Source organism: Mustela lutreola, chromosome 3, assembly GCF_030435805.1.
Source record: "Mustela lutreola isolate mMusLut2 chromosome 3, mMusLut2.pri, whole genome shotgun sequence".
Lineage (NCBI taxonomy): Eukaryota > Metazoa > Chordata > Mammalia > Carnivora > Mustelidae > Mustela > Mustela lutreola.
In genome coordinates, this window is record NC_081292.1 from 76,342,859 (window position 1) to 76,360,379 (window position 17,521).

General features: G+C 38.1%; 1 pseudogene; it reads left to right on the forward strand.

Moving 5' to 3' along the window:
• Nucleotides 1-17,521, forward strand: part of LOC131827855 (small ribosomal subunit protein uS8-like) — a 26,215-nt pseudogene continuing 8,694 nt past the window's right edge.

Consider the following 17,521-nt stretch of genomic DNA (forward strand, 5'->3'; position numbering starts at 1 on the left):
ATAATGGTGCCCATGAATGTCCTGGCAGATGATCTCAGAAGCATTAACAGTGCTGAAAATAGAGGCAAATGCTAGGTTCTTATTAGTCCGTACTCCAAAGTCATCATCTGGTATCTAGCTGTGATGATGAAGCAAGGTTACATGGGTGAATTTGAAATCATTCATGATCACAGAGCTTGGAAAATTGTTGTGAACCCCTTCAGCAGGTTAAACAAATGTAGAATGATCAACTCAAAGATCTAGAAAAACCACAGAACAATCTGCTCCCAGCCCGCTACTTTGGTTTCATTGTACTGATAACCCCAGTTGCCATCATGGACCATGAAGAAGCAAGATGAAAACACAAAAGACAGAAAATCCTGGGATTCTTTTTCTCAGGATGTAATGCATCCGGGCAAATAAAATGTCTCAATGTAAACAAACAAACAAACAAACAAAAACTTAACAATGAAAAAAGGAAAATAAATGAAACCAAAGAAAAGCCAAATGTTGGTAACGATTCTAGCTGATATTCCACATATGAAGTTTTATTTTTCTATTCTCTATTTTCATATATGATTGAAAGAATTTACGTTAAAAATTTTTAAAGTAAGCATAGATTACGTAGCACATGAATAAGAAGATATATTGCACAATATATCCATTGACAGGGCTGCACAGTCCAAAATTATTCAGAATCATAGGGAAGATGCATAGTGGAAAAAATATTAGGCTAGAAGCTGGGACACTGTGTTCCCATCCCTGATCTCCCACTAAATATCTGTATAACCTTAAGCAAGTCATTTCTTTCTCTGGATTTCAATATCTTCATCTATATAGTAAAGCTCTAATTAAAACTTTTCCCCAATCTTGCTGGCCTCAGAGTATCCTAAGGTTATAATAGACCATATATGGTATGGCTCTCAGGAATCAGCCTGCACTATTCAAGTTCTTATCCTGTTGCAGATGTTCCAGATGTTTAGGATAGGAGACCCTCGTGAAAATGCCCCACACAGTATCCAGTATATTATACATGCTCATTAACCATTTCACACCACCAAAGTCATTTTTCAATATGGATTCCAGGAGTAGAAAAGTTTTCCTTAGGAAAGATCTTTCCTGCTTTCTTTCTTTCTTTCTTTCTTTTTTTTAAGACAAGGATATCATACATCCTGCTTTCTTTAAAAAGATTTTATTTATTTATTTGTCAGAGAGAGAGAGCGCACAAGCAGGCAGAGTGGCAGGCAGAAGCGGAGAGAGAAGCAGGCTCCCTGCCAAGCAAGGAGCCCCATGCGGGACTCAATCCCAGCACCCTGGGATCATGACCTAAGCCGAAGGCAGCGGCTTAACCAACTGAGCCACCCAGGTGTTCCAGGAAAGATTTTTCTAAGGTTGCCCATTTAATAACAGAACCAAGAATATAAGTTAGATTTCTTAGTTTTTTCTTCCTAATAGGTCAGGCTGCATTGAAAGAAATTTTCAATGAAAGAAAAAAAAAAGTCACAAGACATTTAATTTTTAAACTCGGGCAGAAACAAAAAAGGCTAATAAATAAACTTCAGGGCCTGAATCATAGAGCCCAGAGGATGCTGAAAGACTGCTATGATAGAAACCAAGGAGTGCTACCCCAGAATGCCAGTCAAGAAAAAGAAGAGCAGGCAGGAGGCAGGGCTTGGAGTTGGTATGAACACCCTGTGTGAACCAGTGTGTGACAGTTGGTATGAACACCCTGTGTGAACCCAGGACCGGAGTTCATGCCAGTAGTCACCCATTCCTCTGAGCTTTCAGTCCTGACACTTTGACTACTGCTTCCTGTCTTCTCTTCTGTGTCAAGCCACATGGAAAGACGTGGCAGCTCCAACCTAACAGGCTGATTAGAGCCCAACCTGCAGGTCTGAGCCTTGGACTTGGCTGACGTAGTAACAGAGCTATTGTAAGCAGTGAGCAGGCTTTAGTAACTAGCATGCTAGGAATCTCAGTGGCCTCAATAACATAAAATATTTAGTGAGCATCCATTATTTATGAGTCTATTCCAAGCATATGGAAGATATAAGAGCATCCTTCCAGTGAACTTGCTATCCAGACAGGCTGATGACTGAGCACTTGAGTCTGAACTGGGGTTTATAGAGAAAACACAGAACACTACACACAATAATAATCAGTTGGCCTAGAATAACTGGAATAAGTGACTGAAAAATTGGAAGTCTACATCTTACTTCTATCCTCTCCTATCCCAACCTATAGACTGGAGGGTACGGATAGAGATGGTAAGGTGCTGGGGCAAGGGAAAGAGATCCCTTACTTTTTTTTCCTCCTGTCTTGGACTTGAGAATTGGATTATCAGGTTAGAAAAAGAGAAACTGTGGCCCCTTTTTGATAATGGCTCAGTGTTCTTCCACAGTGCCTCCCGAATGGGCATGTAGAGAATGACTCACCATGGAGGTCATCTTTCCAATAGTATGCCATGAATCAAAGAACAAACTAATAAGAAATAAATTTGTTTTACTATAAATCTTAGTTAAGAGATTGAAATAGATGTATTTAGTTCCTAATACAGATTATAGATAAAAATAGCTACAAAACAGTTCAGGCAAAATACAATTAAGAAAAAGATTAAAGGAAGGTTCTTTGTTTTATGACAAAGAACAGTCCATCTGTCTACTTGCTAATAAGACCCAAAATGCGTTCTATTCTTTATTTATGACAATAGTATCAATTTCCATGTCCTGGTTATTTTGACCTCATTAAAACCCAAATGACTTCAGAGAAACTCTTCTGGAGACTTGCTATCTCAATCAAGAATCAAAACTGATGATTCCATGTGAGGCCTTCATGCCCTGAATTGCTACAACTCCCAGGAATTAGTGTGGTCATCTATGGGGCAGTGCTAGAAAAACTAAGATGTTTCCATGCTGAAGAAGTCACTGAAGAAAAACAAGAAGGAAAATGCCAAGTAAAATATGCCTGTGTTAATCCCTCCACTCTCTATAGAAGACAGGAAGGAATGAGCCACCAGAGAAAGCTCAAGAGTAGAATTCACAGGGTAATGAAGAAGAGTAGAACAAAGACTAGGAATCCAAGTTCAGAACTTACAGATGGATGGGTGCCTCTGCTATGATTAGGAAGGAGTTAGTAAGACATTACTTGCACACAGAGCCAGGTCAACCCTGGCCAGGGGGATGGGCAGCTAGGCGGAGAGCAGTCTCTGAAAAATGTTGGGAGGTGTAAGGTCCAGACATGAAGAGATGAACATGGAGGGGAGAAGGTAAGCAAAAAAACAGGTTAAGTGCCCAGACCCATGACTGGGAAATTTCCTAAGAAAATGAGTTACTTGTGAGCAAGAAGGGTACACGAAAAGAGAACAAAGAAAACTGAGAAAGCAGTAGAAGTTTGCTTAAAGCTGACCATCCATAAGAAAAAAAAAAAAAAAAAGAAAGAAAGAAAAAGAAAAAGGCCACTAGGCTTGCTATACGATTACTATACAGCTGCTACATGTCACACTGGTTTCTAAATTTGTGATACATTTCTTTAATTCCCGTGCAAAAGCACATTCCATACACTAATTAAGTCTCCATGCCAGCACATTAGAAAAACATAGTAGCAGCAGCTTGCTGGGTTTTTCTTCATCTGACAGTTGGCTTATTCCTGAATTTCTGAATGTTGGTGATACCAACCTCAGGGAAAGCCAAGTGTAGGAAACAGTCCAAACAACGGGCTGTTTTCATTTGGTGTCAGTTCAGCTTCCTACAAACAAAATTAAAGCAGCATTTGGTTAACAATTGGAAACACATATCAAAGGGAGGAAGCCTAACGCAAAACAGATTTTTCTAACCATCCTCAATATACGTGTGTAGAAAGAATGCATCTTTTATTTGTAGCACTGTAAATGTCAGTGATTATAAACATGTGTATCACAGCTTGCCAGCAATTTGCTCTTGCTCTTGAATGACAAGACTCATACAAAATCCAGGGCAGAATGTGGAACTCCCTTTGGCTTCAGCAAGATATACAGAGATATGAATGGTAGTAACAGGAAAGGCATGGAAATCCTAAGGATAACCCTTTGCAGGGAAACATGCTGATCTCTACAAATGCTTATCTTCTCCCACCAAACCTGAGACTGCTTAAAGAATGCAAATAAAACTAAGTTTATTTGAGAGCAAAATTAATTTCCAATGGCTGGCAAAAGAGAAATAATTTTTGGAAGAGGAGTTCAGAGGAAGGAAGGAAGTTCTGGGAAGAAGGAGCGTTCTTTTTTTTTTTTTTTAAGATTTTATTTTATTTGAGAGAGAGAGGAGGATGAGGAAGAAAGGAGGGAGAAGTAGACTCCCCACTGAGCAGGGAGTCCATGTGGGGCTCAATCCTAGGACCCTGAGATCATGATCTGAGCTGAAGGCAACTGCTTAACCAACTGAGCCACCCAGGTGCCCCAGCTGGAGTGGTCTGATTTGTACTGCCCCTTTTTCCCTTTCAGCAACCTGCATGTGTCTTGCATTTTGTTTCCCAAACAAGTACTAGATTTTAACCTAGAAGAAAAAAGAATTTATAAGTGTACATTCTAAAATCTTTTATAACGAAAAAGTCCACTTTAGCGTGTCTTAAAACGTGTAAGACAAAGTGAAAATGTTATGGTTAGAGATCTTTCTGAGTTAATATCAGTAAATAGAATGATTGCCTGTTGGTTTTTGTTTCACCAAACAAAATGTAGCTGCCAATTAAACCAGCTGCAAAAGTACTCCTTATGGAGTTACTCAAGAGAATCACGGAGTTGTTTTGTTTGCAGAAGTGATTTCCTTGGGTATTGTTTACTTTCTGGGGCTCGGGTGGGAGATGTTTGAGTTTCTTTACTGAGCCTTCCACACACACCCTATTGAATGTGTCACTCTCCCTGTAAGAATGTGAGAACTGGCCACCCCCAAACCCTTCAGTGTCTTCAGGTCTAACTCAGCTCCTGGAGAGCCTTCCTCAACCTCTCACCTCTGTAGGGCCCTCCCCTTTCCTTGTGTGCTTATCTTCAATGTCGTAGCACTTGATTACATGTTGTCTCATATGGTTATAAAATTCTTTGCTTTAAAAGCTCTCCTCTTCAACTGGGTGCTAAGATCCTTATGGATGGAGGCATCTTCCACACTTTCCCACATGTTACTCCAGAGTACGTTACACAGCATTCCACTGAAGTGGAACCAGATATACAAGAAGTACTCAAATAAAAATGCTCTGTTCTCTACAAATCTCCAAGTGTATAACCAATATGCAGATTATGATGATATTTTCACACTAAGCATTTGATGAGGAAAGAAGAAGAAAAAATATGCAGGGAAAGGCTGTGCCGGGTTAGTGATTCTGATAACGCAGGGGAGTGTTTCCACAAGAAAATAAAGGTAGAGTCAATGAGTAAACCTAAAGTGCTTAAACTATTTAACTGGGAACAGAGATGTGAATTGAAGGAAAGAGATTTAGATGGCGGGGGATGCAATGGGCTGGAGGGGAATTTTTTTAAAGAATTTATTTAGATTTCATGAAAATTGCAAGTTTCAAACAGGAGGATTCATCTTTCCCTCTTCTGGAAAACAATCCAGCACTTGATTGAAAACACTGGAGGCAAGACATAAACAAACAAATAAACAAGGAAATCTAGAGACCAAACTCTGAGGGTGTTTTTAATCAGAAAACAGAATCTTTAAGAAGAGTGGATTTTTAGCAATATGGCAAACCAACCCTGTAGAGTCCCTGGTTTCTGCTAAAACCACATAAAATATGAGATAAGTATCTAAAGAGTATTTTCAAATATATAATCAAGTTTAAAATACAGGAAACTCTTTACTTGTCCAATACTGAGAATGAAATCAAAATCCAAACACTAAGGGGAACGTGGTGTTTCTAGGGGGCATAGGAAAGGTTTTAGATCACATATGGGAATTCTGACACCCACACAGGAAGAAGTGTTGCCTCCAGTCGATCTTAGGTGGAAGGAGAATTCAGTGAGATCCCTGCATGCACAGAAATTTTAAGAAATAAATCAATAAATTAAGATAAACACCACTCTGGGACCACTGATACCACCAGGACCCACTGGCAAGCTAGCACAAAAGTGCTGTGTGATGTCACTTTCCCAGCCTAGAGTACTTCCACAGAATAAACACATACACATAAATATACAAATAAATGCTTCTGTAACAAATCAACTCACTATAAAACGCTACAGACGATATGAAAAAACAGGTCACAGAAGGGGGATAGGGAACATTTCATGAAATATAAGTTGTCCCCCAAAGAACTCAAATTCATTGAAAAACCTAAAAGAGATTCCAAAACAAAAATGTTCTAAGTGATTAAAGAGAAAATTAAATGACCTGGATCTTTAAAAAAAATTTTAAAAAGCAAACAGAACAGTTTGAAAAAATGAATAAGGAAACCTTAAAAAATTCTCCAAATGAAAAACAAAGTATAAACTTTAACATAAAAATAAAAAAATCCAGTGAACAAAATACAACAGCTAAAGAGATTGGGCAATTTGGAAGAGGACTCTGAGGAAATGGTACAAGATGGAACCCAAAGAGATAAAAACGATAGAAAATATGAAAGTGTGGTTATGAAATGGGAGACTACATACCTGAAATGCATTCCTAAATATAAAGCACTAGGTCAATTGTTAGCCTGAGCAAAGAAAATACACCTGACTGTCCCCAAAACCTGGGAACATAGAAGAAAAACAGCATATATGTTGCATTCTTTCTTTTTTTTCTTTTTTAATATAATTTTTTATTTTTTATAAACATATATTTTTATCCCCAGGGGTACAGGTCTGTGAATCACCAGGTTTACACACTTCACAGCACTCACCAAAACACATACCCTCCCCAATGTCCATAATCCCACCCCCTTCTCCCAAATCCCCTCCCCCCAGCAACCCTCAGTTTGTTTTGTGAGATTAAGAGTCACTTATGGTTTGTCTCCCTCCCAATCCCATCTTCTTTCATTTATTCTTCTCCTACCCACTTAAGCCCCCATGTTGCATCACCACTTCCTCACATCAGGGAGATCATATGATAGTTGTCTTTCGCTGCTTGACTTATTTCGCTAAGCATGATACGCTCTAGTTCCATCCATGTTGTCGCAAATGGCAAGATTTCATTTCTTTTGATGGCTGCATAGTATTCCATTGTGTATATATACCACATCTTCTTGATCCATTCATCTGTTGATGGACATCGAGGTTCTTTCCATAGTTTGGCTATTGTGGACATTGCTGCTATAAACATTCGGGTACACGTGCCCCTTTGGATCACTACGTTTGTATCTTTAGGGTAAATACCCAATAGTGCAATTGCTGGGTCATAGGGCAGTTCTATTTTCAACATTTTGAGGAACCTCCATGCTGTTTTCCAGAGAGGTTGCACCAGCTTGCATTCCCACCAACAGTGTAGGAGGGTTCCCCTCTCTCCGCATCCTCGCCAGCATCTGTCATTTCCTGACTTGTTGATTTTAGCCATTCTGACTGGTGTGAGGTGATATCGCATTGTGGTTTGATTTGTATTTCCCTGATGCCGAGTGATATGGAGCACTTTTTCATGTGCCTGTTGGCCATCTGGATGTCTTCTTTGCAGAAATGTCTGTTCATGTCCTCTGCCCATTTCTTGATTGGATTATTTGTTCTTTGGGTGTTGAGTTTGCTAAGTTCTTTATAGATTCTGGACACTAGTCCTTTATCTGATATGTCGTTTGCAAATATCTTCTCCCATTCTGTCAGTTGTCTTTTGATTTTGTTAACTGTTTCCTTTGCTGTGCAAAAGCTTTTGATCTTGATGAAATCCCAATAGTTCATTTTTTCCCTTGCTTCCCTTGCCTTTTGCGTTGTTCCTAGGAAGATGTTGCTGCGGCTGAGGTCAAAGAGGTTGATGCCTGTGTTCTCCTCAAGGATTTTGATGGATTCCTTTCGCACATTGAGGTCCTTCATCCATTTTGAGTCTATTTTCGTGTGTGGTGTAAGGAAATGGTCCAATTTCATTTTTCTGCATGTGGCTGTCCAATTTTCCCAGCACCATTTGTTGAAGAGGCTGTCTTTTTTCCATTGGACATTCTTTCCTGCTTTGTCGAAGATTAGTTGACCATAGAGTTGAGAGTCTATTTCTGGGCTCTCTATTCTGTTCCTTTGATCTATGTGTCTGTTTTTGTGCCAGTACCATGCTGTCTTGATGATGACAGCTTTGTAATAGAGCTTGAAGTCCGGGATTGTGATGCCACCAACATTGGCTTTCTTTTTCAATATCCCTTTAGCTATTCGAGGTCTTTTCTGGTTCCATATAAATTTTAGAATTATTTGTTCCATTTCTTTGAAAAAGATGGATGGTACTTTGATAGGAATTGCATTAAATGTGTACATTGCTTTAGGTAGCATAGACATTTTCACAATATTTATTCTTCCAATCCAGGAGCATGGAACATTTTTCCATTTCTTTGTGTCTTCCTCAATTTCTTTCATGAGTACTTTATAGTTTTCTGAGTATAGATTCTGTGTCTCTTTGGTTAGGTTTATTCCTAGGTATCTTATGGTTTTGGGTGCAATTGTAAATGGGATTGACTTCTTAATTTCCCTTTCTTCTGTCTTGCTATTGGTGTAGAGAAATGCAACTGATTTCTGTGCATTGATTTTATATCCTGACACTTTACTGAATTCCTGTATAAGCATTCTTTCTTGACTAAAGATCAGACTCATTGCTTTAAATTTAGAGATTATTTTTTTAACCTGAAAATGTGTCTGTCCGGAGGTTGAAGAAAAACATATGAGTCATATATTTTCCCCACCTGCTCAATCATATATATTTTGATATAACTAATCTGCTGTTTAAAAATAAGTTTGGGTCAGACTAAGGTTTCTTAGGTAACAAAGAGCACAAAAAAAGAAAAAATTAATAATTTTGACTCCATTAAAATCAAAAGTTATGCTCTTTAAAAGATGCTGTAAGGAAAATTAAAAGACCATTCACAAACTGGGAGGAAATATTTTCAAAACATATACTTAGAAAAGGACATGGCTATGAAGTATATAAAGAACTATTTCAATTTAATAATAAGAACATGAACAACTCATTTTACTTTTTTTAAAGAGAGATTATTTATTTCTTTGAGAGAAGGAGGAGGAAGGAACAGAGGAGAGAAAGCCTAAGCAGGCTTCACACCCATCAAGGAGCCTGACATGGGACTAGACCTCATGACCCTGAGATCACAACCGTGAGCCAAAACCAAGAGTCAAACACTTAACTGACTGAGCTACCCAAGTGCCCTTGAACATTTTACTCATTTTAAAGATGAATAAAAGATTTAAATAATTTACCGAATAATTTTTGCTTTAAATTTTTAACTGACAATACAAAGGGCTAGCAAAGATGCAGAGCAAATATAGTCTCCTACATTGCTGATGGGAAAAGAAAATGGTATAACTATTTTGGAAAATGGCTTATTGATTTCTTATAACATCCATAAGGCATCCCACACCTGAGAAGTTACAGTAATATCCCAGCAGCCCTACTCTTAATTTTATTTAACTGAGAGCAATTAAAAAAAAAAAAAGTATGTAAATGTTTGCAGCAATTTCATTTGTATTCATTAAAAATCAGAAACAACTAAAACATCCATCACTGGTGAATGTATAAATGAACAGATACACTCATACACAATGGAAGACACTAGGCAATACATTAAAACATATTAACTATGGATATAGGCCACAACTTAGATGAATCTCAAAAGCATATGAAAGAAACCAAATGCAAAAAGCTACATACTCTATGATTCAGTTTTTCAACATTCTCGAAAAGGTAAAGGGATAGAGATAGAAACCACAGCAGTTATTTCCAGGAGCTCAGGGTCATGGAAACAATTAAATAGAAAAGAACATGAGGAAATTTATTGGAGCGCTAGGCATTTTTTTACATCTTCACTGTCATAGCAATTACATGAGGGCAAATATTTGTCAAAACTCATCAAACAAAACACCAAGAGAATATAATGTATTCCTTAATGAACTTGATATCTTTTTTAAAATTAGTATATACTATGTTTTCTGGCTTTGTAAACACTCTATAGAACTAAAATTTCCAGCACACATTAATTGAAGTTACACAGGTAAAGAACAGAGTGGATGGGAAGGGATAGTAGTCAAAGCATAATAGCTGAAATTCTTAGAAAATTAAATAATTTCTTCAAAGTAAAGAAGTACATTTAGTCAGAGCTGTATAAATAAACTGACACCAAAAAGTGTTATAACTAATAAATAAGTTCAGTACAGTAGCAAGACAAAAAAATCAATATGCCAAAATCTATTGCATTTCTAGACATAATAATGAACTACCAGAAAGAGAAGTTAAGAAAACAATCTCATTGACAACTGCATCAAAAGGAATAAAATACCCAGGAATAAATTTAAAATAGGAAGTAAAAGACCTGTACACTGAAAACTAAAGGATTAATTAAAGAAATTGAGGAAGACAAAAATAAATAGAAAGATATTCCATGCTCATGGGTTAGAAGAATTCATATTGTTAAAATGTTCGTATTACCCAAAGCAATCTATAGTTTCACTGAAATCCCTGCTGAAATTTCAATATCATTTTTCACAGAAGTAGAACAAATAATCCCCAAATTTGTGTGAGACCACAAAAGACCCAATAGCAAAAGCAACTCTGAAAAAACACAAAGCTGAAGGCATCACACTCCTTGACCTCAAACTACATTACAGAACTATGGTAGTCAAAACAGTATGGTATTGGCATTAAAACCAACACGCAGATCAATGGAAAATGATAGAAAGCCCAGAAATAAAACCATGCATATATGGTCAGTTAAATTATTATTATTTAAGATTTGATTTATTTATTTGCCAAACAGAGAGAGAGAGAGTGAGAGAGAGAGCACAAGCAGGGGGAGTAAACATCAGAGTGAGAAGCAGGCTTCCGCCTGAGCAGAGAGCCAGATGGGGGACTCTATGTGAGGACCCTGGGATTACAACCTGAGCCAAAAGCAGATGCTTAACCCACTAAGCCATCCAGGCATCCCTAGTCAGTTAAATTAAGACAAAGGAACTAAGAATCTACAATAGAGAAAAGAGAGTCTTAAAGAAAAGAGTTGGGAAAACTGAACAACTACATTCAAAAGACTGAAATTGGACCACTATCTTACATCCTATACAAAAATTAACTCAGAATGAATTAAAGGTTTGAATGTAAGACCTGAAACCATAAAACTTATAGAAGAAAATACAGGCAGTAAGCTCCTTCACATAGGTCTTGGGGATGTGTTTTTTTTTTTAAATCTGACACCAAAAGCAAAAATAAATAAATGGTACTACATCAAACTGAAAAGCTTCTGTACAGCAAAGGAAACATCAATGAAATTAACTATGACAACCTACTGAATGAGAGAAAATATTTTCAAATCACATATCTGATATGATATCATATCTGATAATATCCTAAGGGGTTAATATCCAAAATAAACAAAGAATTTATACAATTCAAAAACAAAAGAAAAATATCTGATTAAAAAATGGTAAAGGAGCTGAGTAGACATTCTTCCAAGGAAGACATCCAGATGGCCAACAGGCACATGAAAAGATGTTCAACATCACTTATCATCAAGAAAATACAAATCAAAACCACAATGAGATATCTCCTTATACCTCTTAAAATGGTTGTCATCAAAAAGACAAATAAGAAGTATTGGTGAGGATGTAGAGGAAAGGGTACCCTTATACACACTGTCGGTATAAACATAGACTGGTGTAGCTATGAGGAAACCAGTATGGAGATTCCTCCAAAAAATTAAAAATAGAACTACTACATGATCTGGCAATTCTGCTTCTGGCCATTTATCCAAGAAAATAAAAATACTAATTCAAAAAGGCATCCGTACCCTTACATTTACTGGGATGTTATTTACTACAGCCAGGATACGGACACACCTTAACTGTTTACCAATAGATGAATAAATCTATTATATATGGTAATATATAATATAAATATATATGTACAGCATACACACAAAATGGAATATTAGTCATAAAAAAGAATGAAATATTGTCACACATCCATTTGGAAACATGGATGGGCCTTGAAGGCTCTGTGCTAAGTGAAGTAAGTCAGGCAAAGAAAGACAAATACTGTATGATCTCACTCACCTGTGGAAACTAAAATTAAAAACAGGGGCGCCTGGGTGGCTCAGTGGGTTAAAGTCTCTGCCTTTGGCTCAGGTCATGATCTCAGGGTCCTGGGATTGAGCCCCACATGGTGCTCTCTGCTCAGCAGGGAGTCTGCTTCCCTTCCTCTCTGCCTGCCTCTGGGCCTACTTGTGATCTCTCTCTCTCTCTCTCTCTCTCTCTCTGTCAAATAAATAAATAAAATCTTTAAAAATAAAATTAAATTAAGGTAATTTAAATTAAAAACAAAAAACACCAAGCTCATAGCTACAGAGAACAGACTGGTAGTTGCCAGAAAGGGAGTGGGTGGGTAGAAGGGTGAAATGGGTGAAGAGGGTCAAAAAAAGGGCAAACTGCCAATTATACAATATGTAAGTCATGAGAATGTAACATACAGCATGGGGACTATAGCCAATGATGCTCTCGTATTGGAAAGTGGCTAAGAGAATAGATCTTAAAAGTTCTTATCAAAAGAAAAAAATTGTTTTGTAACTATGTAAGTTGGCAGATGGTAACCATACTTATTGTGGTGATCATTTCCCAATAAATACAACTACTGATTCAGAATGTTTGCTGTATACCTGAAACTAGTATAAGTCAGTCATATCTCAGTTGGGAAAAATAAAAATAAAAAAGCTTGTAAAGCCAGCATTAGAGTGCCAAAAACTTCAGGAAGATTAGAATGTATACCACAGACCCAGCAGGGCCTGGCCACCTGAAGGACCCATGTCCCTCCCAGGAGAGCCACAACTCGGCCCCTACCTGTAGGTCTAAATAAGAATGCGAGCCTGGACAAGAGCCAGATCTGATTTCCAAAATAAGCTGGGAGTTCATACTTTTACATAAGATTTCTTATTCTTTAATACTGGACAGCAATTAAAATTTTAAAATATACCTTAGGATCCAAGCAAAACATCTCTGTGGGCTAATTTCCAACTGCTGGTCACTATTTTGTGAACTCTACTATAAAGAACTGGATCAGAGGGCTCCTCCTGCCCAGTTTTTATGGCCCCTGAATTCCGAGAAAGAAAAGAAGTTGCATTCAAAGCTGCTTCTAATACTCAAGCCATCTGAAGTTAAATGTTCACTGCTATTCTGATGAAAAGCAGGAGTTGTAGAACTGATCAATTCGTGCCTTTGAAGATTACAGCAAATAAAATTGGCCGCCTGGCCCCCCAATAAGACCACGATTGGCAGGATCTATTTGCAGGTGATGTGGTTTGAAGCAGCCCCCCCTCCCCGGGAGCATGAGGCCATACCCACTGATCCGGGGGGAGCAGGAGACCGCACCAAGACACTTCCCCTTCCTCCCCCAGTCTCTCTGTCTTATCCTCTCTATAATCACACTCTCTCAGCTCCTCCCCCTCTTCTTCTGGTCACTCACCTGCACTCAGAAAGCTGACAGGTGTGGTAGGGGAAAACAGGGGTTGCTGAAAAAGTCATGGGAGCTTCAGTGGTATCAGGCATCATTCTACTTATTATTAAAAATCTGCCTACTCTTAACTATGCTTCTAGCCCTGCATGAAGTACTACAATTATGCTCCTTAGAACAATCTTATGAAGTACTACAATTATGCTCCTTTGCAGAAGAAGATGGGAGAGGTTATGCATTCAGTCAAGGCCATAAGCAGCAGAGCCAGGACCAAGAATCCAACCCCAATTGTCCCACCACAAAGCCCAAGAGCCCTGCTCTGAATTCACTCCAGCTCCTACCTCCTGTTTGACATGATTTCACCCAGTTTTCTTTTCTTCGCCCACTGCAGCACCATTTAGTTTCCCCAACCCCGAGAGAGTAAATGTGAAATAAGACCACGCATCTGTAGGACATATATTAACATTTTAAAGAGAGCTTTGGAATCTGCCTTGTCTTCATTATAATAAAAATAGAGTTTGTCCTTCATTAGGATAAAAATGAGCAGGTTCTGGGAAGGGCTCAGAGATGAGCTCATCTCCTTGATTTGCACTTTCCTTTTAGGGATGTCAAGAGACTTGAAAAAGACCATTATTCTCTCACATTCTGCTGTTTGGTGATGAGTGGTGTTTTCCTCGTATTTTAAATGAAAAAACAAAATGCACGTGTGTGTGTGTGCATATGGGGTACTAGGTCTATGTGTGTGTGACAAATGAAGTATGTGTGTGGTATGTATGTGTGTGCTGTGTGTCTATGTGTGTGGCTGATGTTTTGATGTGTGTGAGTGTGCTGTGTGTCGATGTATGTGTAGGTGTTTATGTATATATGTGTGCACATATGTGTGGTGTGTGTATTTGGTGTGTGTGAGTATGGGGTGTGTGTGTGTGTGTGTGTGACTTTCAAGGTTCTATTCAGGGCCATCAATGCAGCCATGTACTCAAAGGTCCAGAGGTTAGATCATTAGACCAGGCCGCATCCATCTGTGTGTGTGTGTTTGTGTGTGTGTGTGTGTTTCCTGTAGATACACCATTTCTGTAAGTATAATCAGATGGCCCAACAGCAGGGGAATCAGCTGGAGACCTCATTATTGTGCATACTCCTGTGCTCCACTCCAGATCTCCAGCATCACTGTGTGGGCACAGGCCTAGGATCTGCACATTTATTTAACAGGTGCCCCCGTTGAGGTGAATACAATCCTATTCAAGATCCATGGCTACCGGCTGTGGTTAGATGTATGCATATCAGGTTCAGCTTATATGTATCCATATACTCATGATACAAGGGGAAATAATTTGGGCATAGCCCAATTTTCTCTTACTTTTCTTGCACTGAGTAAGTGATAGAAAAAGAACCTTGGCCTTCCCTCTCACCATATACCCATGTACATACACACACGTACACATACAGGTAAAACACTATCATGTTCTCAGCTTCTAAATTGATTTTCATTTTGACAAGCATATGAAGCCTTACCCAAGGGATGTTTAGATTCTTTTGTTGAGGTTTATGATCACATAGCATCACTCTGGATGTTCTAATTCTATATATGTGGCTGTGTACTGCCAATAGCTAAGGTTTTTCTTCCCACAAGTCAAAGAAACAGTGTCTGTCTTTTAAAATGTTTGAAATGGTTAATAAATTTGAGGTCTCTTTGTTTGACTGGTGGGCCATTGCAGCTCTGAAATTGCACAGATAATTATTACGGATGTCGCAAATGAAGATTTTCCAAACCTAGGTGCTTTTGACCAAGCAGTTCTCTGCAGCAGGAGGTAGTTTAAGGTGCCAAACTGAAATTTCTGCCCCCTCCTCTCCCAAATACATCCATTTAAAAGATTTGAAAAGTTATACTATTTAAACTATAAACTTTGCGGTGGCAAACTGGTGGCAAACTGCTTGCACACTGATAGGAATAAAGTGGTGAAAGAAAATCAAAGCTGTAGGAGCACCTGGGTGGCTCAGTGAGTTTAGCCTCTGCCTTAGGCTCAGGTCATGGTCTCAGGGCCCTGGGATGGAGCTCCACATCAGGCTCTCTGCTCAGCAGGGAGCCTGCTTCTCCCTCTCTCACCTCTGTCTGTCAAATAAATAAATAAAATCTTTAAAAAAAAAAAAAAAAGAAAAGAAAATCAAAGCTGAAACTGAGAAAGAGAATTAAAAATAAAGTGCGAAGTCCAAATGCCAAGGATGCAAGCATGGTCCTCAGGGACCCCTGCTCTATTTTGCTCCCGAAATATCATTCTTGCCTTTTGTGCAGAAAGATTTCCTTCTCCCCACCTCTGCTCTCCTGCCTTGCTTCTGTCTTCTCTGGAACATGACCACAACATGACACATAGCAAGCTGGTGAAAGTGATCCATCCAAGAAGCATCGAGGGCCCGCATACAAGCAGTGAGGATGGTGAAAGGGAGGAGGTGAGGAATTCAGGAGATGCTGAAAAGGTAGACACACCAGGACATGATGATGGATAGGAGGTAGAGATCTGAAAAGATGGAGGTGGTTACAGATTAACAAGCAAGTTTCTAATTTGATTTCCCAGACATTAGAGCTTGCAAAGTCCTATGACTCTGGGGAGCAAGCAGGTAAAATATATTAATAAAGAGGTTAGTAATTAAAACAGTAAATATAAAAAATTATTTTATCTCTAGTTGATTTTTTTTTTTTTTAATTAAGATATATCTATAATCTCGTCCAACAACCATGGAAACTCAAGATTGGGAAGGAACCTACTTTCGTCTGAACCAACTACACGTCTAATTCTACCCTGAGATTCTATTACCCTGAAGTTGCTATAATGGTCCTGAGCTACATCAGTCCCTACTCCCTACATCTGTGTGCAGTACTGTGGATTTAGAATCACTTGTTACCATCCCTTTTATCTTTTTCAGGCTTCTCTCCTGAGATAACACAAGTGAGATGCAATTTGACACTTATCTTGTTAAGATGAACAATAGATAATTTGGATGCCAATCAACTGGAGATATGTCCACATTTTTCAAATCAGTCAAGTAATTGTCAAATCACTTCACTCTGCTTTTCAGATATAGCTCAAGCTAGGAGAATTTCCAGAGTTTTAAATTCTGAGTGTTTTTTAATGGTCTTTGGAAACTAAACCAAAATGAACTTGATCTTGAAAATGATATCTTCATTCAAGAAACTTTTATTGAGTGACTTTTATACACAAATACATGTGCCTACATAAGAAGAAGAATAAAAAGAAAATTCTGGAAAGTCACCTACAGGCTAGGAGAGGAGAAATGCACTATCAGTATGAGAGTTTGTCCTTCTATTAAAAACAAAATAGAAGTAGTAACAAACAACTGGGAAATAAGCTTTAAAATAATATGATTTGAAAGAGATCAAAATGGGTTAAATGCTTTGGAACAAATTTTACAAAATATGCGCAATACCTACACACTTAGAACTATAAAACATTGCTGAGAAAAATCAAAGACCTGAATAAATGGAAAGATGTACCAGATACATGGATTGGAAGACAGATATTAAGATATCAATTGTCCCAAAATTCCTCTAAGATTTAATTCAGTCCAATCAAGATCCCAGCAGGCATTTCTGTGGAAATTAATGAATTAATTCTAAAGTTTATATAGAAATGTAAAGAACCCACACTGGCTAAAACAATTACATAAAAAGAAGACCAAAATTAGAGGGTTTATAGTTTGATTTCAAGACTTAATATAAAGCTATAGTAATCAAGACAGTGTGAAATGTTAGCTTACAGATAGACATGTTGATCAGCAGAACAAAGAATCAAATAGAGAATTTGAAATAGATCCAAGTGATCTTTGTAGCCAAGTGATTTTTGACCAAGTTTCCAAGATAATCCATTGGGAAAAGTATAGTCTTTTCAATAAATAGTTTTGAAACACTGGATATCCATTTTGGGAAAAAAAATTAACTTTGACGCTTATCACAGACACAAATA